Source organism: Orcinus orca, chromosome 1, assembly GCF_937001465.1.
Source record: "Orcinus orca chromosome 1, mOrcOrc1.1, whole genome shotgun sequence".
NCBI lineage: Eukaryota > Metazoa > Chordata > Mammalia > Artiodactyla > Delphinidae > Orcinus > Orcinus orca.
The window spans coordinates 33283184-33306655 of record NC_064559.1 but is presented as its reverse complement, the minus strand read 5'-3'; the positions used below and the strand labels follow the sequence as shown (position 1 = coordinate 33306655).

General features: G+C 37.3%; 1 pseudogene; it reads right to left on the bottom strand.

The window, feature by feature from the left end:
* Positions 1-217: 217 nt before the first annotated feature.
* Positions 218-1194, bottom strand: LOC101272554 (annexin A2-like; annotated as a pseudogene).
* Between the last annotated feature and the right edge of the window lie 22278 nt (positions 1195-23472).

The following is a 23472-nucleotide window of genomic DNA, read 5'->3' as shown; positions in this document are numbered from 1 at the left end:
AAGGTACACAACAGGCAAAGTGTTTCACATCATAGATTGCACTTCCAACTCCTTGGAATATTCATTTCTTTGGCTGAAAGAGAGACTAGGGAAAGGCAGGCAATGCTTAGGCAACTAAAATAAGGTTGGGGCCAAGGGGAGCAATACTAACATCATCCTCACAGGGAATGGGCACAAGGGGGCTGTTAGTAGCAAGCTGATTTTCTAGAACTGTTAGCTAGAAGCATAGAAGCACTACTTCTGGACATTCAGACAGTCTCAGGCTTCGGTCATCCCCACCACACAGGTACAGAGCACTTTCTGGTAGTCACTCTTGGTGTCTTGCTGGATGTAGTAGTACAGCAATTTGGAGACCATGATTCTAATCAACACCTTATAATGAGTCCCCTTGCCTTTCATGGAGCAAAATGCAGGGGCTTATTATGAATACACTAGGCCAGGTTCAGGAAAGCATTTTCCTGGTCTCCTTTGACCTCTTTCTTGATGTTCTTTAACATGTTATAAGGTCCATAATTCTTGTACCTTTCAAATACTTTCTGGAGGTGACACTTGATCGTGATGCTGATCCATTTGAGAACCTCAGTTCCTCCCCTCTTCTCTTTAGTACAATAGAGATCCAAGGCATCTTGGTCAATCAATACAAAATCAATGACAGAGCCATCCTCTCCTCTTCTACCCTTTGCAGGGGCAACCGTCCGCTTGCAGAAGTCACCAGATATGTCAAAAACAATGTCCTTCTCCAGATCAATCTTATACACTTCCTTGTAGACTGTTAATTTCCTGTAGCCCCTGGTTGGTCCTTGAGCAAATGGTCTCAATGAGGCAGTCCTTATCAAACCCCAGCCCCTACATGGAGGCTTTCAGTTCAGAAGCATAATACTGAGCATGTGTTTTCAATGGGCCTCAAATCACCGTCTTCAGGTAGCTGGACAAGGCTGACTTCAGTGTTGATGCAAGTTCCTTTTTGGTCTTTCTCTGGTAGGCAATATCCTATCTCTGTTCATTGCTGCCTTTGGTCAAGATGTTGATGATGGTAACTTCATCTATACCTTTGGTCCTGATGGCTGTTTCAATGTTCAAAGCATTCTACTCAGCATCAGAGTTGTACGCTTTGACTGACCTGTATGTACTTGAGGGTGTAATGTAATCACCCTTCAGGTTAGGCTTGTACAAAATTTCATAAGCAGTAGACATTTTGACAGAAGCTGGGCCACGTACCAAGAGCTATGAGCATTCTCATATGTGGACTTCTTAAAAAAATTTTAGACATTCTGAAAGTTTCACTATGATGTGTTATAGGTGTGGATTACTTTTTATTTAAACTGCTTGTGATTACTTGGGCTTCCCAATTTTGTCAGTTATCTATTCTTCAGTTATGAGAAATTTTTAGCCATCAACCCCTTCAAATACTGCTCCTTTTTTGTCTCATGTCTTTTAGAATTCCAATGCAATCTTTCTTGCCTACTTTTTATCTCTTTGTCTCTCTGAACTGCATTCTGGACAATTTCTTTAGATCTGTCTTCCAATACAGTAATTCTCACTTCAGCTTTTTCTAAGCTGCTGTTAAACCTGTCCACTTCATTTTTTAAACTTTTTTTTACATTGAGAATATGTAACACAATTCAGAAAAGTGCAAAAATATAAATGTATAGCTTAACAATTAATTATGAAACAAATACCAAATAATCACCCTATAAATGGAACATTATCAGTAGTCCAGAAGTCCCTTGTGTCTCTGTTTCTGATCCCCAACCACCACTGCTTCCACCAGAGATAATCATCACTGTGACTTTAGTGTAATCATTTCTTTGCTTTTCTTTATAGTTTACCAGCTATATATCAATTTTTGTTTGTTTTAATGTAACACTCTGTATTATGGGTCTTGCATCTTTTATTCAACATAATATTTAAAAATTAATCCATGTTTGTACCCGTGGTTCACTAATTTTCCCTGCTGGGAAGTAGTATAGTTCATGAGAATATTATAATTTTTTATTCTATTTTTGAAGAATATTTGGATTAGTTCTTTCCCCTTTTTGTGGAGACTATTTTCAACAATGTTGCTATGAACATCATTGTGTATGTATATTGAAACACATGTGCATAAATTTCTTAAGGCTATGTATTAGGAGTGGAATTTTTGGGTCACAGGTTATGTATACCTTTAATTTTACTAGATAATTCCAAGCTATTTTTCAAAATGTTTGTTCCACTGAAATTTTTATTTCAATTGTTTTACTTAATTCATTTTTAGAAATTTTATTGCATTCTTCAAATCTGCTTGATAATATATTCCCTTGCTCTTTATGCATATTTTAAATTTCTCCTTTCATTTTCCTTAAGTTTATACTTATTATGTATGTTTTTCTCAGATGATTCCAAAACAGAAGCTTTGCAGGCATGATTCTGATATCTCAGGGTTTCTCGCGTTAGCACTATTGACATCTTGAGCCAGATAAGTCTTTATTGTAAGAGGCTGTCCTGCATATTAGAGGATGTTTGACAGCATCCCTGACCTCTACATACTAGATGCCAAGAGCACACACATTCCCCTCCCAATTGCGACAACCAAAAATGTCTCCTGGAGGGCAAAATTGCCCCAGCTTGTGAACGACTATATGCCCTCTACTTTTTCCCTTATGGGACCTCACTCATGGTGTCTTGTTTCCTTGTGTTTTGTGATTTTTTTAGGTAAGCTCATGTTTCTTAAACCTATATCTGTGGGAATTCTCTGATGCCTAGATTGAAATGTTTTCCTTTGGGACTGTTTTCCATTTGCTACTGCTAGGCACCTCAGGACACTGACAGCTCAGGATCACACAAAAAATAAACATTTGGATGTAGGTTTTTTGAACCATCAGGATAGTGTGAATTTTGTGCAGCAAATCTGCACAAGGGCTAGCTGGTAGTTACTAATTCTCAAGAGAGATGTTTTTCTCCCTTCTATTCAGTGCCAGGTTTAAGGCAGGTTGGTAGAGCACAGCCTTATTTTTAATTCACCCTTATGATGAATTGTAGCCTTTGGGTTCCAGGTTTATGGGATTATACTGGGAGTGTGGACTCCTGTTAGACTTTTTACATTTGACAAGTCCTCCATGCCTTGCAAGATTTGTGAAAATTGAAACTCATTATAAATGCTGAAATTAGTACAGGCTTATATTTCTGGTTTTTATGTGATGTTAAGGCTTCTGAATTTACCTGTAATTTTTTCCCAGTCTATTGATGCATTTAAAAATAGGTTTTAATTATTTTGTCCAGCATTTTTAGGTTTCCTTAGTGAGAGGATCAATCACTAAAGTACTATGCTGGATTTCACCAAGATGGTGGAGGAGTAGGAGAATGTGGAGTTCATCTCTCTCCAAAAATGCATCAAGAATACATCTGCAGATGGAACAATTCTCACAGAACACCGGCTGAACACTAGCAGAAGACCTTGGACACTGGAAAGGACAAGAAAGATCCCCGCATAACTGGGTAGGACAAAAGAAAGAAGGGAAAAAGAAGAGGAGAAGAAATGGGATGGGATTTGTACCCCTGGGGGGGAACTGAGGCAGAGAAGAGGTTCCCTAATTCAGGGAAACCTCCTCACCAATGGGGAAATCAGTTGGGACAGAAGGGGAATATCTGTGGCTGTCAGAGGAGGGTGAAATGGACAGTCTCTGGCAGGCAGGACAGAGTGAGACCTACACAGACAGTCTGTGACACAGCCTTGCATGCCCCAGACTGGGACATGTGTCCACCAGTGCACACTGGGGCTGAGAGCTTGAACGTGGGGACTAGAGAGAAAACCTAAGGGGAGAAAAGCTGTTGGCTGTGAGGAGACAGCCTGAGGGGACGGGAGGGAGGAAATCTACAACTGGAAATGCTTGTGGAAGAAACCCAGACTGCCATAGAAGCAAGGCGCCACTGTTGAGTGATGCACAGGGGGTGGAGCTGCCATTGCAGCCTCTCTCTCCCCACATGTCAGTCCCCTGCCCCACCAGGCACTAGGAAACGCCCCCACTAGGGCTGGCCTTCTTTCACTTGCTGCCAGGCACTAGGAAAAGCCCCCACCAGGGCTGACCTTCTCGTGCTGGCTGCCAGGTGATAGGAAAGTCTTCCACTAGGGCTGGATCTCTCACATCCATGGCCGCCAGCTTTCCTGCATACCTGCTGCCACCAGGAACCCTATGACACAGGCAGTCATGCAATCTCCATGCCCTGTCCTCACCGGGGCAGACCAGAGTGTTCCAGGGCAGCCTTGGGAGCAGACTCCTGTGTATGGCCCACATGCAGAGGTGGAGCTAAAACCACAGCTGAGTCCCAGGGGCAGGGCAACTAATGAAGAGGAATGAAAATCTTTCTGTGACACTGCACAAACTGCAGTTTAAAACCCCACAATCAGCTTGGTAAACCCTGCATCTATGGAATATCTGAATGGACAATGAGTGTTCCCACAACTGAAAGTGGTCTAGCTCTAGCAGCTGTGGACTTTGGGGATTAGTACCCATGAAAGTTGGGCCACGTCAGAGTCTGAGACGCACCCATAGTGCCCACAGAGGGACTAGAAACCTACCTAGAGGTTTTTGAGGGCCTCCTGGGGAGGTGGAAGTTAGCAGTGACTCACAGTTGGGTCAAGGACAGCTGCAACACCAGAAAAATGTAATTTTTACTATTTTTTTATGCTTTGTTCTGTTCTGCTGTTGTTTTTTAAATTATTATTTGTTTTTATTTAGTTTTTAAATTTTTTTATATTTCTATTTCTATGTTACCTTTTTGTTCTGTGTTTTTTCCTTGTTTTTTTCTTTCCTTTGTTCTATTTTGTTTTTATCTTTTCTCCCCATCTTCTATGTGTTATCTTTTTTAATCATTTTTGAGAGTTTTGTTTTCTTTCCTTTTACCTTCAGTTTGCATTCTGCTTTTCTTTGTTTTTATGTTTTGTTTTTAATTGTTTGATTTCATTTGGGGGTCCTTTTGTTTGTCTGGTTGTCCTCTTGTTTTTTGTTTTCTCTGTTTTTGTTTATATTTCTTTTTTGTATGTATGTGTTTTTTTGTTTTTGTTCAGTTTTGCTTTTACCATTTATCTGGGGTTTTGTTAGTTTGTTTTTAATTATTGTTGATGCAGTTTGCTTGTTTTGCTTTGCCATTTGTCTTGGGTTTTGTTTGTCTGTTTGTTTTCATCCTGACCTTTTTCTCTTCTTTTTTCTTTTATTTTTTTCCCCTTTTTAACCAAGATGTGTGGCTTGCAGGGTTTTGGTTCCCAGGCCGGGGGTCAGTCCTGAGCCTTGGGTTGGAGTGCCAAGTCCAGGAAACTCGAAATCCAGAGAATTCCCAGCCCCAGGGAACCCCAGAGGTCTCCATCTCAACTCCGAGACCCGGCTCCACCCAACTGCCTGCAGGCACCTGTGCTGAACGCTTACACCAAACAACAAGCAAGACAGGAACACAAACCACCCAACAGCAGACAGGCTGCCTAAAGGCACACAAAGCCCACAGACACCCCAAAACATACCACCTGATGCGGGCCTGCCCATCAGAGGGACAAGCTCCAACTCCACCCACCAGAAGACAGGCACCAGTCCCACCCACCAGGAAGCTTACACAAGCGACTGGACAAACCAGACCCACTGGGGTCAGACACCAGAAGCAAGAGTAACTACGACCCGAGCCTCATCCACCAGAGGGCAGACAGCAGAAGCAAGAACTACAATCCTGTAGCCTGTGGAACAAAAACCACATTCACAGAAAGATAAACAAGATGAAAAGGCAGAGAGCTATGTACCAGATGACAGAACAAGATAAAACCCCAGAAAAACAACTAAATGAAGTGGAGATATGCAACCTTCCAGAAAAAGAATTCAGAATAATGATAGTGAAGATGATCCAGGACCTTGGAAGAAGAATGGAGGCAAAGATCGAGAAGATGCAAGAAATGTTTAACAAAGACCTAGAAGAATGAAAGAACAAACAAAAAGAGATGAACAATACAATAACTGAAATGAAAATTACACTAGAAGGAATCAATAGCAGAATAACTGAGGCAGAAGAACAGATAAGTGACCTGAAAGACAGAATGGTGTAATTCACTGCTGCAGAACAGAATAAAGAAAAAAGAATGAAAAGAAATGAAGACAGCCTAAGAGACCTCTGGGACAACATTAAATGCAGCAACATTCGCATTATAGGGGTCCCAGAAGGAGAAGAGAGAGAGAAAGGACCAGAGAAAATATTTGAAGAGATTATACTTGAAAACTTCCATAACATGAGAAAGGAAATAGGCACCCAAGTCCAGGAAGTGCAGCGAGTCCCACACAGGATAAACAGAAGAAGAAACACTTGGAGACACAGTAAATGAATCGGCAAAAATTAAAGACAAAGAAAAATTATTGAAAGTAGCAAGGTAAAAATGACAAATAACATAAAAGGGAACTCCCATAAGGTTAAGGTGATTTCTCAGTAGAAACTCTACAAGCCAGAAGGGAGTGGCATGATATACTTAAAGTGATGACAGGGAAAAACCTTCAACCAAGCTTACTCCACCCAGCAAGGATCTCATTCAGATTCGATGGAGAAATCAAAAGCTTTACAGATAAGCAAAAGCTAACAGAATTCAGCACCACCATACCAGCTCTACAACAAATGCTAAAGGAACTTCTCTAAGAGGGAAACACAAGAGAAGAAAAGGACCTGAAAAAACAAACCCAAACAATTAAGAAAATGGTCATAGGAACATACATATCGATAATTACCTTAAACGTGAATAGATTAAATGCTCCAACCAAGAGACAGGCTTGCTGAATGGATACAAAAATAAGACCCATCTATATGCTGTCTACAAGAGACCGACTTCAGACCTAGGGACACATACAGACTGAAAGTGAAGGGATGGAAAAAGATATTCCATGCAAATGGAAATCAAAAGAAAGCTGGAGTAGCAATACTCATATCAGGTAAAATAGACTTTAAAATAAAGAATGTTATAAGAGACAAGGAAGGACACTACCTAATGATCAAGGGATCAATCCAAGAAGAAGATATAACAATTATAAATATATATGCACCCAACGTAGGGGCACCTCAATACATAAGGCAACTGCTAACAGCTATAAAAGAGGAAATCGACTGTAACACAATAATAGTGGGGGACTTTAACACCTCACTTACACCAATGGACAGATCATGCAAAATGAAAATAAATTAGGAAACAGAAGCTTTAAATGACACAATAGACCAGATAGACTTAATTGATATTTATAGGAGACTCCATCCAAAAACAGCAGATTACACTTTCTTCTCAAGTGAGCATGGAACACTGTCCAGGATAGATCACATCTTGGGTCACAAATAAAGGCTCAGTAAAGTTAAGAGAACTGAAATCATATCAAGCATCTTTTCTGACCACAACACTATGAGATTAGAAATCAATTATAGGGAAAAAAATGTAAAAAACACAAACACATGGAGGCTAAACAATACGTTACTAAATAACCAAGAGATCACTGAAGAAATCAAAGAGTAAATCAGAAAATACCTAAAGACAAATGACAATGATAACACGATGATGCAAAACCTACGGGGTGCAGCAAAAGCAGTTCTCAGAGGGAAGTTTATAGCTATACAAGCCTACATCAAGAAACAAGAAAAATCTCAAATAAACGATCTAACCTAACACCTAAAGGAACTAGAGAAAGAAGAACAAACAAAACCCAAAGATAGCAGAAGGAAAGAAATCATAAAGATAAGAGCAGAAATAAATGAAATAGAAACAAAGAAAACAATAGCAAAGATCAATAAAACTAAAAGCTGGTTGTTTGAGAAGATAAACAAAAAATTGATAAACCATTAGCCAGACTCACCAAGAAAAAGAGGGAGAGGACTCAAATCAATAAAATTAGAAATGAAAAAGGAGAACTTACAACAGACACTGCAGAAATTCAAAGCATCCTAAGAGACTACTACATGCAACTCTATGCCAATAAAATGGACAACCTGGAAGAAATGGACAAATGCTTAGAAAGGTATAACCTTTCAAGACTGAACCAGGAAGAAATAGAAAATATGAATAGACCAAACACAAGCAATGAAATTGAAACTGTGATTCAAAATACTCCAACAAACAAAGGTCCAGGACCAGATGGCTTCACAGGTGACTTCTATCAAACATTTAGAGAAGAGCTAACACCCATCCTTCTCAAACTCTTTCCAAAAAATTGTGGGGGAAGGAACACTCCCAAACTCATTCTAGGAGGTCACCATCACCCTGATACCAAAACCAGACAAAGATACTACAAAAAAAGATAATTACACACCAATATCACTGATGAATATAGATGCAAAAATCCTCAACAAAATTCTAGCAAAGAGAATCCAACAAAACATTAAAAGGATCATACACCATGATCAATTGGGATTTATCCCAGAGGTGCAAGTATTCTTCAATATATGGAAATCAGTCAATGTGATACACCATTTTAACAAATTGAAGGATAAAAACCATACGATCATCTCAATAGATGCAGCAAAAGCTTTTGACAAAATTCAACACACATTTGTGATAAAAACTCTCCAGAAAGTGGGCATAGAGGGAACCTACCTCAACATAATAAAGGCCATATACGACAAACCCACAGCAAACATCATTCTCAATGGTGAAAAATTGAAAGCATTTCCTCTAAGATCAGGAACAGACAAGGATGTCCACTCTCACCACTATTATTCAATGTAGTTTTGGAAGTCCTAGCCACGGCAATCAGCAAAGTAAAAGAAATAAAAGGAATACAAATTGGAAAAGAAGAAGTAAAACTGTCACTGTTTGCAGATGACATGATACTATACATAGAGACTCCTAAAGATGCCAACAGAAAACTACTAGAGCTAATCAATGAATTTGGTAAAGTTGCAGGATACAAAATTGATGCACAGAAATCTTTCATTCCTATACATTAATGATGAAAAATCTGAAAGAGAAATTAAGGAAACACTCCCATTTACCATTGCAACACAAAGAATAAAACACCTAGGAATAAACCTACCTAGGAAGACAAAAGACCTGTTTGCATAAAACTATAAGACACAGATGAAAGAAATTAAAGATGATACCAACAGATAGAGAGATATACCATGTTCTTGGATTGGAAGAATCAATATTGTGAAAATGACTATACTGCCCAAAGCAGTCTACAGATTCAATGCAATCCCTATCAAATTACCAATGGCATTTTTTATGGAACTAGAACAAAAAATCTTAAAATTTGTATGGAGACACAAAAGACCCCAAATAGTCAAAGCAGTCTTGAGGGAAAAAAATGGAGCTGGAGGAATCAGACTCCCTGACTTCAGACTATACTAGAAAGCTACAGTAATCAAGACTATATGGTACTGGCACCAAAACAGAAACATAGATCAAAGGAACAAGATAGAAAGCCCAGAGATAAACCCATGCACCTATGGTCAACTAATCTATGACAAAGGAGGCAAGGATATACAATGGAGAAAAGACAGTCTCTTCAATAAGTGGTGCTGGGAAAACTGGACAGCTACATGTAAATGAATGAAATTAGAATACTCCCTAACACCATACACAAAAATAAACTCAACATGGATTAGAGACCTAAATGTGAGATGAGACACTATATAACTCTTAGAGGAAAACATAGGAAGAAAACCCTTTGATATAATCACAGCAAGATCTTTTTTGATCCACCTCCTAGAGTAATGGAAATGAAAACAAAAATAAACAAATGGGACCTTATGAAAATTCAAATCTTTTGCACAGCAAAGGAAACCAAAAACAAGAGAAAAGACAACCCTCAGAATAGGAGAAAATGTTTGCAAACGAATCAACGGACAAAGGATTAATGTCCAAAATATGTAAACAGCTCATTCAGCTCAATATTTAAAAAACAAACAACCCAATCCAAAAATGGGCAGAAGACCTAAATAGACATTTCTCGAAAGAAGACATACAGATGGCCAAGAAGCACATGAAAAGCTGCTCAACATCACTAATTATTAGAGAAATGCAAATCAAAACTACAATGAGGTATCACCTCACACCAGTTAGAATGGGCATCATCAGAAAATCTACAAACAACAAATGCTGGAGGCGGTGTGGAGAAAAGGGAACCCTCTTGCACTGTTAGTGGGAATGTAAGTTGATACAGCCACTATGGAAAACAGTATGAGTATGGAGGTTCCTTAAAAAACTAAAAATAGAACTACCATATGATCCAGCAATCCCACTACTGGGCATAAAGCCAGAGAAAACAATAATTCAAAAAGACACATGCACCCCAATGTTCATTGCAGCACTATTTACAATAGCCGGATCATGGAAGCAACCTAAACGCCCATCGACAGATGAAGGGATAAAGAAGATGTGGTACATATATACAATGGAATATTATTCAGCCATAAAAAGGAACGAAATTGGGTCATTTGTTGAGATGTGGATGGATCTATAGACTGTCATACAGAGTGAAGTACGTCAGAAAGAGAAAAACAAATATTGTATATTGATGCATATATGTGGAACCTAGAAAAATGGTACAGATGAACTGGTTTGCAGGGCAGAAACTGAGACACAGATGTAGAGAACAAACGTATGGACACCATGGTGGAAAACCATGGGGGGATGGGAGTGGTGGTGTGATGAATTGGGTGATTGGGATTGACATGTATACACTGATGTGTATAAAATTGATGACTAATAAGAACCTGCTGTATAAAAAAATAAATTAAATAAAATGTAAAAATTAAAAAAAGCGTAACTACGACCCTGCAGCCTGTGGAAAGGAGACCTCAAACATAGTATTTTAGACAAAATGAGAAGACAGAGAAATACGTTGCAGATGAAGGAGCAAGGTAAAAACCCACAAGGTCAAAAAAATGAAGAGGAAATAGGCAATCTACCTGAAAAAGAATTCAGAGTAATGATAGCGAAGATGATCCAAAATCTCGGAAACAGAATGGAGAAAATACAAGAAACGGTTACAAGGATCTAGAAGAACTAAAGAAAAAAACAAACAGTGATGAACAACACAATAACTGAAATTAAAAATACACTAGAAGGAATTGATCTCAGAATTAACTGAGACAGAAGAACAGATAAGTGAGCTGGAAGATAGAATGTTGGAAATAGCAGCCACAGAGAAGAATAAAGAAAAGGAACTAAAAGAATTGAGGACAGTCTCAGAAACCTCTGGGACAACATTAAACACACCAACATTCGAATTATAGGTCTCCCAGAAGAAGAAGAGAAATAGAAGGGTCTGAGAAAATATTTGAAGAGATTATAGTTGAAAACTTCCCTAACATGGGAAAAGAAATAGTCAAATCAAAGAGGCACAGAGAATCCCATATAGGATAAATGCAAGGAGAAACATGCTGAGACACATATTAATCAAACTAACAAAAATTAAATTCAAAGAAAAAATATTAAAAGCAGCAAGAGAAAATCAACAAATAACATACAAGGGAATCCCCATAAGCTTATCAGCTGATCTTTTCACAGAAATTGTGCAGGCCACAAGGGAGTGGCAGGATATGTTTAAAGTGATGAAAGGGAAAAACCTACAACCAAGATTACTCTATCCAGCAAGGTTCTCATTCAGATTTGACTGAGAAATCAAAAGCTTTACAGACAAGCAAAAGCCAACAGAATTCAGCACAACCAGAACAGCTTTGCAACAAATGCTAAAGGAACTTTTCTAGGCAGGAAACAGAAGAGAAGAAAAAGACCTACAAAAACAAACCCAAAGCAATTAAGAAAATGGTAATAGGAACATACATATTGATAATTGCCTTAAATGTAAATGGATTAAATGCGCCAACCAAAAGACACAGTCTGGCTGAATGGACACAAAAACAAGATCCATATGTGTGTTGTCTACTAGAGACCAACTTCAGACCTAGGGACACATACAGACTGAAAGTGAGGGGATGGAAAAAGATATTCCATGCAAATGGAAATCAGAAGAAAGCTGTAATAGCAATACTCATATCAGACAAAATAGACTTTAAAATAAAGACTGTCACAAGAGATAAGGAAGGACACTACATAATGATAAAGGGATCAACCCAAGAAGAAGGTATAACAATTGTAAATATTTATGCATCCAACATAGGAGCACATAAGGCAAATGCTAACAGCCATAAAAGGAGAAATTGACAGTAACACAATAATAGTGGGGAATTTAACACTCCACTTACACCAATGGATAGATCATCCAGACAGAAAATTAATAAGGAAACAGAAGCCTTAAGTGACATATTAGACCAGATAGACTTATTAGATATTTACAGGACATTCCATATGAAAGCAGAAGAATACACTTTCTTCTCAAGTGCACACAGAACATTCTGCAGGGTAGATTACATCCTGGGTCACAAATCAACCCTTGGTAAATTTAAGAAAATTGAAATCATATCAAGCATATTTTCCAACCATGATGCTATGAGATTAGAAAGCAATTACAGGGGGAAAAAACTGTAAAAAACACAAAACATGGAGGCTAAACAATATGATACTAAATAACCAAGAGATCACTGAAGAAATCAAAGAGGAAATAAAAAATACCTAGAAACAAATGACAATGAAAACACGATGACCCAAAACCTACGGGATGCAGCAAAAGCAGTTCTAACAGGGAAATTTATAGCAATACAATCCTACCTCAAGAAACAAGAAAAATCTCAAATAAACAACCTAACCTTATTCCTAAGCAACTAGAGGAAGAACAAACAAAACTCAACATTAGTAGAAGGAAAGAAATCATAGCAGAAATAAATGAAATAGAAATGAAGAAAATGATAGAAAAGATCAAACTAAAAGCTGTTTCTTTGAGAGGCTAAACAAAAAATTGAAAAACCTTTAGCCAGACTCATCAAGAAAAAGAGGGAGAGGATTCATATCAATAAAATTGAGAAATGAAAAAGGAGAAGTTACAATGGACACCACAGAAATGCAAAGGGTAATAAGAGATTACTACAAGCAACTATAGGCCAATAAAATGAACAACCTAGAAGAAATGGAAAAATTCTTAGAAAGGTACAACCTTCCAAGACTGAACCAGAAAAAAATAGAAAATATGAACAGACCAATCACAAGTAATGAAATTGAAACTGTGATTAAAAATCTTCCACCAAACAAAAGTCCAGGGCCAGACGGCTTCACAGGCAAATTCTATCAAACATTCAGAGAAGAGCTAATACCTATCCTTCTCAAACTCCTCCAAATAATTGCAGAGGGAGGAACACTCCCAAACTCATTCTAGGAGGCCACTATCACCCTGATACCAAAACCAGACAAAGATATTACAAAAAAAGAAAATCACAGGCCAATATCACTGATGAACATAGACGGAAAAATCCTCAACAAAATGTTAGCAAACCAAATCCAACAACACATTAAAAGGATCATACACCAAAGTCAAGTGGGATTAATCCCAGAGATGCAAGGATTCCTCAATATATGCAAATCAATCAATGTGATACATGATATTAACAAATTGAAGAATAAAATCCATATGATCATCTCAATAGATGCAGAAAAAGTGTTTGACAAAATTCAACACCCATTTATGATAAAAACTCTCCAGAAAGTGGGCATAGAGGGAACCTACCTCAACATAATAAAGGCCATATATGACAAACCCACAGCCAACATCATTCTCAATGGTGAAAAACTGAAAGCATTTCCTCTAAGATCAGGAACAAGACAAGGATGTCCAATCTTGCCACTTTTATTCAACACAATTTTGGAAGTCCTAGCTATGGCTATAAGTGAAGAAAAAGTAATAAAATATATCCAAATTGGAAAAGAAGAAATAAAACTGTCACTGTTTGCAGATGATATGATACTGTACATAAAATTTCTAAAGATGTTACCAAATCAAACTAGCCCTGGAATTTTTCACAGAACTAGAACAAAAAATTTCACAATTTGTATGGAGACACAAAAGACCCTGAATAGCCAAACCAATCTTGAGAAAGAAAAACGGAGCAGGAGGGCTTCCCAGGTGGCGCAGTGGTTGAGAGTCCACCTGCTGATGCAGGGGACGTGGGTTCATGCCCCGGTCTGGGAAGATCCCACATGCTGTGGAGAGGCTGGGCCCGTGAGCCATGGCCGCTGAGCCTGTGGGTCTGGAGCCTGTGCTCCGCAACAGAAGAGGCCACAACAGTGAGAGGCCCACATACCGCAAAAAAAAACAAAAACAAAAACAAAAAATGGAGCAGGAGGAATCAGGCTCCCTGCCTTTAGAATATACTACAAAGCTACAGTAATCAAGACAGTATGGTACTGGCACAAAAACAGAAATATAGATCAATGGAACAGGATAGACGGCCCAGAGATAAACCCACACACATATGGTCACCTTATCTTTGATAAAGGAGGCAAGAATATACAGTGGAGAAAAGACAGCCTCTTCAATAAGTGGTGCTGGGAAAACTGGACAGGTACATGTAAAAGTATGAAATTAGAACACTCTCTAACACCATACACAAAAATAAACTCAAAATGGATTAATGACCTAAATGTAAGACCAGACACTATCAAATTCTTAGAGGAAAACATAGGCAGAACACTCTATGACATAAATCACAGCAAGATCCTTTTTGACCCACCTCCTAGAGAAATGGAAATAAAAATAAAAATAAACAAATGGGACCTAATGAAATTTCAAAGCTTTTGCACAACAAAGGAAACCATAAACAAGACCAAAAGACAACCCTCAGAATAGGAGAAAATATTTGCAAATGAAGCAACTGACAAAGGATTAATGTCCAAAATATGTAAATAGCTCATGCAGCTCAATATTAAAAAAACAAACAACCCAATCCAAAAAATGGGCAGAAGACCTAAATAAACATTGATCCAAAGAAGATATACAGATTGCCAACAAACACATGAAAGAATGCTCAACATCATTAATCAGCAGAAAAATGCAAATCAAAACTACAATGAGATATCATCTCACACCAGTCAGAATGGCCATCATCAAAATATCTAGAAACAATAAGTGCTGGAGAGAGTGTGGAGAAAGGGGAACACTCTTGCACTGTTGGTGGGAATGTAAATTGATACAGCCACTATGGAGAACAGTATGGAGGTTCCTTAAAAAACTAAAAATAGAACTACCATACGACCCAGCAATTCCACTACTGGGCATATACCCTGAGAAAACCATAATTCAAAAAGAGTCATGTGGGGCTTCCCTGGTGGCGCCGTGGTTGAGAGTCCGCCTGCCGATGCAGGGGACGTGGGTTCGTTCCCCAGTCCGGGAGGATCCCACGTGCCACGGAGCAACTGGGCCCGTGAGCCATGGCCACTGGGCCTGTGCGTCCAGAGCCTGTGCTCCGCAGCGGGAGAGGCCACAGCAGTGAGAAGCCCACGTACAGCAAGAAAAAAAAAAAAAGAGTCATGTACCAAAATGTTCATTGCAGCTGTATTTACAATAGCCAGGACGTGGAACCAACGTAAGTGTCCATCAACAGATGAATGGATAAAGGAAATGTGGCACATATATACAATGGACTATTACTCAGCCATAAAAAGAAACAAAATTGAGTTATTTGTAGTGACGTGGATGGATCTAGAGTCTGTCATACAGAGTGAAGTAAGTCAGAAAGAGAAAAACAAATACCATATGCTAACAGATATACATGGAATCTAAGAAAAAAATGGTCATGAAGTACCTAGGGGCAAGAAGGGAATAAAGACACAGACCTAGTAGAGAATGGACTTGAGGATATGGGGAGGGGGAAGGGTAAGCTGTAATAAAGTGAGAGAGTGGCTCGGACATATATACACTTCCAAACGTAAAATAGATAGCTAGTGGGAAGCAGCCACATAGCACAGGGAGATCAGCTCGGTGCTTTGTGACCACCTAGAGGCGTGGGATAGGGAGGGTGGGAGGGAGGGGGATGCAAGAGGGAAGTGGTATGGGAACATAGGTATATGTGTAACTGATTCACTTTGTTACAAAGCAGAAACTAACACACCATTGTAAAGCAATTATACTCCAATAAAGATGTGAAAAATAACAAACAACAACAAACAAAGATGTTACCAGAAAACTACTAGAGCTCATCAATGAATTTGGTAAAGTCTCAGGATACAAAATTAATTCATAGAAATCTCTTGCATTCCTATACACTAACAACGAAAGATCAGAAAGAGATTAAGGAAACAATCCCATTTACCATCACATCAAAAAGAATAAAATACTTAGGAATAAACCTACCTAAGGAGGCAAAAGACCTGTACTCAGAAAACTGTAAGGTACTGATGAAAGAAAGCAAAGATGACACAAATAGAGGGAGAGATATACCACATTCTTGGACTGGAAGAATCAATATTATGAAAATAACTATACTTCCCAAAGCAATCTACAGATTCAATGCAATCTCTATCAAATTGCCAAGGGCATTTTTCACAGAATTAGAACCAAAAAATTTTACCTTTTGTATGGAAACATAAAAGACCCCGAATAGTGAAAGCAATCTTAAGAAAGAAGAATGAAGCTGAAGGAATCAGGCTCCCTCACTTCAGACTACACTACAGAGCTATAGTAATCAAAACAGTATGCTACTGGCACAAAAATAGAAATATAGATCAATGGAACGGGATAGAAAGTTCAGAGATAAACCCATGCACCTATGGCCACCTAGTATATGACAAAGGAGGCAAGAATATACAATGGAGCAAAGACAGCTCCTTCAATAAGTGGTGCTGGGCAAACTGGACTTCTACATGTAAAAGAATAAAATTAGAACACTCCCTAACACCATACACAAAAATAAACTCAAAACGTATTAAAGACCTAAATGTAAGGCTGGATACTGTAAAACTCTTAGAGGAAAATATAGGCAGAACACTCTTTGACATAAATCACAGGAAGATCTTTTTCAATCCACCACTAGAGTAATGAAAATAAAAACAAAAATAAAGAAAAGGGATCTAATTAAACTTAAAAGCTTTTGCACAGCCAAGAAAACCATAAACAAAATGAAAAGACAGTCCTCAGAATGGGAGACAGTATATGCAAATGAAGCAATTGACAAGGGATTAATTTCCAATACATACAAACAGTTTATGCAGCTCAGTGTCAAAAAAAACAAATAACCCAATAAAAAATGGGTGGAAAACCTAAATAGACATTTCACCAAAGAAGACATACAGATGGCCAACAGGCACATGAAAAGATGCTTAACATCACTAATTATTAGAGAAATGCCAATCAAAACTACAAAAGGTATCACCTCACACCAGTCAGAATGGCCATCATCATAAATCTACAAACAATAAATGCTAGAGAGGGTGTGGAGAAAAAGGAACCTTCTTACACTGTTGGTGTAAATGTAAATTGGTAGAGCCACTATGGAGAACAGTATGGAGGTTCCTTACAAAACTAAAACTAGAACTGCCATATGACCCAGCAATCCTACTCCTAGGCATATATCCGTAAAGAAACATAATTTGAAAGGATGCATGCACCTTGATGTTCATTGCAGAACTATTCACAATAGCCTAGACATGAAAGCAACAAAAATGCCCATCGACAGAGGAATGGATAAAGAAATGTGGTACATATATACAATGCAATATTACTCAGCCATAAAAAGGAACAAAATAGTGCCATTTGCAGAGACATGGATGGACCCAGAGACTGTCATACAGAGTGAAGTAAGCCAAAAGGGAAAAATAAATATTGCATAATATCGCTTATATGTGGAATCTAGAAAAATGGTACAGATGAACTTATTTTCAAAGCACAAGTAGAGTCACAGATGTAGAGAACAACTTATGGTTACCAAGGCAGGGAAAGGGGGTGGGACGAATAGACAGATGGGGATTGACATATATATCAATGTAAAATAGATAACTAATGAGAATCTACTGTATAGTACAAGGAATTCTACTCAATGCCCTGTGGTGACCTGAATGGGAAGGAAATCTAAAAAAGAGTGGAGATACGTATACGTACATCTGATTCACTTTGCTGCACAGCAGAAACTAACACAACATTGTAAATCAACTATACTCCAATAAAAAATCAAAATAAAATAAAATAAAAGCTACTTATGACAAACCCACAGCCAATATCATACTCAACAGTAAAAACCTGAAAGCCCTCCTGCTAAAATCTAGAACAAGACAGTGATGCCCACTCTCACCACTTCTTTTCAACATAGTATTGGAAGTCCTAGCCACAGCCAACAGACAAGAAAAAGAAATAAAATGTATCCAAATTGGAAGGAAAGAGGTAAAATTGTCATTATATGCAGGTGACATGATACTATATATAGAAAACCCTAAAGATTCCACACAAAAATTACTAGAATTGATCAATGAATTCAGGAAGGTAGCAGGATACAAGATTAACATGCAGAAATCAGTTCCATTTCTCTACAGTAACAGTGAAATATCAGAAAGAGAACGTTTAAAAAAAAAAAACCTTTTAAGATTGCACTAAAAAAAATACTTAGGAATAAACCTGACCAAGGAAGTGAAAGAGTTATATGCTGAGAACTGTAAAACATTAATAAAGGAAACTAAAGATGATTCAAAGAAATGGAAAGATATTCTGTGTTCTTGGATTGGAAAAATTAATATTGTTAAAATGGCCATACTAGCCAAAGCATTATACAGATTTAATGTGATCCCTATCAAATTACCCATGACACTTTTCACAGAACTAGAAAAAATAATCCTGAAATTTATATGGAACCACAGGAGACCCAGAACTACTAAAGCAATCCTGAGGAAAAAGAACAAAGCATAACCCTCCCAGACTTCAGACAATGCTACAAAGTTACAGTAATCAAAACAGTGTGGTATTGGCACTAAAACAGATATACAGATCAATAGAACAGGATAGAGAGCTTAGAAATAAACCCACACCTATGGATAATTAATCTTTGACAAAATAGGCAAGAATATACAATAAGGAAAAGACAGTACCTTCAGCAAGTCATGCTGGGAAAGCTGGACAGTTGCATGTAAATTAATGAAGTGAGAATACACCCTCACACCATACACAAAATGGCTTAAAGACTTAAACATAAGATAAGACACCATAAAACTCCTAGAAGAGAACTTAGGCAAAACATTCTCTTATATAAATTGTACAAATGTTTTCTTAGGTCAGTCTGCCAAGGCAATAGAAATAAAAACAAAAATAAACAAATGGGACCTAATCAAATTTACAAGCTTTTGCACAGCAAAGGAAACCATAAACAAAACAAAAAGACGAGTTATGGAATGAGAGAAAACATTTGCAAACAATGCAATTGACAAGGGCTTAATTTCCAAAATATACAGACAGCTCATACAACTCAACAAAAACAAAAAAACAAACAACCTAATTGAACTATGAGCAGAAGACCTAAATAGACATTTCTCCAAACAAGACATACAGGTGGCCAACAGGCACATGAAAATATGCTCAACATTGCTAATGATTAGAGAAACGCAAATCAAAACTACAATGAGGTTTCACCTCATACAGTCAAAATGGCCATTATTAAAAAGTCTACAAATAACAAATGCTAGAGAGGGTGTGGAGTTAAGTAGTAGTATTGCCACCTACACCATTGGTGGCAATGTAAGTTGGTACAGCCACTATGGAAAACAGTATCGAAGTTCCTCAGAAAACTAAAAATAGATTCACTATATGATCCAGCAATCCCACTCCTGGATATATATCCAGACGAACCTATAATTTGAAAAGATACATGCACTATTCACAATAGCCAAGACATGGAAACAACCTAAATGTCCATCAATAGATGAATGGATAATGAAGATGTGGTACATGTATATGAGTGAATACTACTCAGCCATGAAAAAGAATGAAATAATGCCATTTGCAGTAACATGGATGCAAGTAGAGGTTATCATACTAAGTGAAGTAAGTCAAAAAGAGAAAGACAAATACCATATGATATCACTTATATGTGGAATCTAAAATATGACATAAATGAACTTATCTCCAAAGCAGAATCAGATTCACAGACATAGACAACAGACCTGTGGTTGCCAAAGGGGTGGGATGGAGGAGGGCTGGACTGGGAGCTTGGGGTTAATAGATGTAAACAATTACATATAGAATAGATGGACAACAAGTTCCTACCATATAGCACAGGGAACTACGTTCAATGTCCTTGGATAAACCATAATGGAAAAGAATATAAAAAAGAACCTATATATGTATACATTAGTCACTGCTGTACAGCAGAAATTAACACAACATTGTAAATCAACTACACTTCAATTAAAAAAAAGAAAACAGACTGAAAAATCGATGTTTTAACCTTTGAACTTAAGAAATTCAAATCACCTCACACTCATACCTGTCAGAGTGGCTATCGTCAGAATGACCACAGATAACAAATACTGGCGAGGATGTGGAGAAAAGGGAACCTAGAATACTGTTAGTGGGAACGTAAATTTTTGCTGCCACTATGTAAAACAGTATAGAGGCTCCTCAAAAAACTAAAAACAGAACTATCATATTATTCAGCAATTCTACTCTGGGTATGTGTCAGGAGAAAACAAACAAACAAAAAAAACAAATCTGAAAAGATGTATGTACTCCAAAGTTCACAGCAGCATTATTTACAATAGCCAAGATATGGAAGCAACTTAACTGTCCATCAGCAGATGAATGGATAAAAAATATGTCGTATATATATATACAATGGAATATTACTCATCCATAAAAAAGAATGAAATTTTGCCATTTGCAACAACATGAATGGTCCTGGAGGATATTATTCCTAAGCAAATAAGTCAGAAAAAGACAACTACTCTATGTTATCACTTATATGTAGGATCTAAAAAATGAAACAACGAATGAATATAACAAAACAGAAATAGACTCACAGATATAGAGAACAAACTAGTGGTTACCAGTGGGGGGAAGAAAGGGGGAGGGGCAAGAGAGGGGTAAGGGATTAAGAGGTACAAACTACTATGTATAAAACAAATAAGATATAAGGATACAGCGTACAGTACAGGGAATACAGCAAATTTTTACATAACTTTAAATGGAGTATAAATTATAAAAATATTTAATCACTATGCTGTACACCCAAAACTAATATAATATTGTAAATCAACTATAATTAAAAAATAAATAAAAGAAATTCAAGAAAGAACAATAGATTAAACCCAAAGAAATTGAAGGAAGAAAATGATAAGAACCAGAATTAATAAAATAGAAAATAAACTCAAAGAAATTGAAGGAAGAAAATGATAAGAACCAGAATTAATAAAATAGAAAACAATATAGCAGATCAATAATATCAAATTTTGTTTCTTGAAAAGTCTAATAAAACTGCTGAAACTCTGGCAAGAATGATCAAGTGAAAAAAAGAAGACACAACTCAAAAATATCAGGAATATAAAGGGAGGACACAAATTTACATAGGCTACAAGGGCTTTAAGAAGATAATATTAAGAAAAATTTTGTGCCAAATATTTGAAAATTTAGGTGAAATGGAAAATTTTCTAAAAAGAAAAAAACTTACCAAAAGTAACTCAAGAAGAAAAAACTCTGAATAGTCTTTTAGCCAGTAAAGAAATTGAGTCAGTAGTTCTACCAAAAATTCAAGAATTAAGTAATTCCAATCTTACAAAAACTCTTCCAGAAATATAAACAATGAAAAATTGTGAACTCATTTTATGAACCTAGAATAATCTTAATACCAAATCTAGATTTTAAAAAAGCATGAGAACAGAATTTTAGGCCATTTTGTTTATTAACACACATGCAAAATCTAAACAAAATATTAGCAACCAGATAGAGCAACATGTAAAAATGTACTACATCTTGACAGAGATAGGTTAATTCTAGAAATAAAAGTTGCCTTATAATTGTTTTAAAAAAATAATTAATACAATTCACCATATTAACAGACTAAAGGAGAAAAATCATCTTACTTGCTGCTGAAAAAAGCATTTGATTGATTCTCCATTCATGATAAAAACTCAGCAAACTAGAAGCAGAAGGAAATTGATAAAAGATAGCTTTTTAAAGCTCACAGTGGGGCTTCCCTGGTGGCGCAGTGGTTGAGAGTCTGCCTGCCGATGCAGGGGACAACGGGTTCGTGCCCCGGTCCGGGAAGCTCCCACATGCTGCGGAGCGGCTGGGCCCATGAGCCATGGCCGCTGAGCCTGCGCGTCCGGAGCCTGTGCTCCGCAACGGGAGAGGCCACAACAGTGAGAGGCCCACGTACCGCAAAAAAAAAAAAAAAAAACTCACAGTGAACATTACTCTTAATGGTAAATACTTGAAATCTTCTCTACTAGACCAGGAACAAGAGGAGAATGTACATTATCACCCCACTGACCTAGAAGTTTTAAGCAAGACACAGAGGAGGGAAAGGAGAAAAGGAAGAGAGAGAGGAAAGTTATAAGAATAAGGAGGAACCAAAATTGTTATTTTTCACAGGTGATAAGATCATCTATTGGCAAATCCTAAGAAATCCACAGGTAAATGATTAGTATAAATACAAGCATTTGGCAAGGTTACTGGCCAAAAAAATCAATATACGAAGATCAATTTCACTTAATTTTATTTCCATGAACCAGCAAAAACAGATAAAGAATGTAACCTTTAAAACTATAGCCATTTAAAATAACATCAAAATATAAGTAACTAGGAATAAATTTAACAAAAGACTGCAAGATTTTTATGAAGAAATATTTAAAACTTTATTGAAAAAACATTAAAGGAAAATTATTATTTCATGTAACAAACACTTGTGCAGAACCTACTGCATGTCAAGTAATTCTAATGCTTTACAATTATTAACCTAATAAATCCTCATAACCACTCCTATGAGAAAGGGACTTTTATTATAATCATCCCATTTACAGTTAAGGAAACTAGAAAATATCACAAAGTTACAAATCCACTGAGTGACAGAGGTAGGATTTGAACCAAAGCAGCTTGGCTATAGAATCTTGTATTAGGTTGTCTTTCTTGGTGAAAAAAATAAAAAAATAAATGGAGAGAGACATCCTATTTATGGTTTAGAATACAAAAATATAAATATATCAGTTCTCCTCAAAATTATAAGGATGTCAAATTCTCCTCAAAATTATTTTATAGTTTCAATGCAATTCCAATCAAAATTCCAAGAGATGCCATGTGGTTCAGGTGCAGCATCCAACAAGGTTTTGAAGTTCACCTGCAGTGCAGGGGGCAAATCAGTTAACTGCTGTGACCCATGTAGAGGCCAAGGACTGGGCTGTCCCATTTATTAAGCACCTACTATATTCTAGTCACTGCTCTAGACACTAGGATACAGTGATGAACAAGATAGACAAGGTACTTGCTCTCATTGAGTTTTTCATCTAAGAGGGAATATATGTCTACCTCTGAAAAAATAATTGGCATCAGATTACTCCTCACACTGAGAACTTTAAAAGCTGGATTAAAGTGTTTGAAGGCACAAAGCTGGCAGCCATGACTTGAAGAGCCA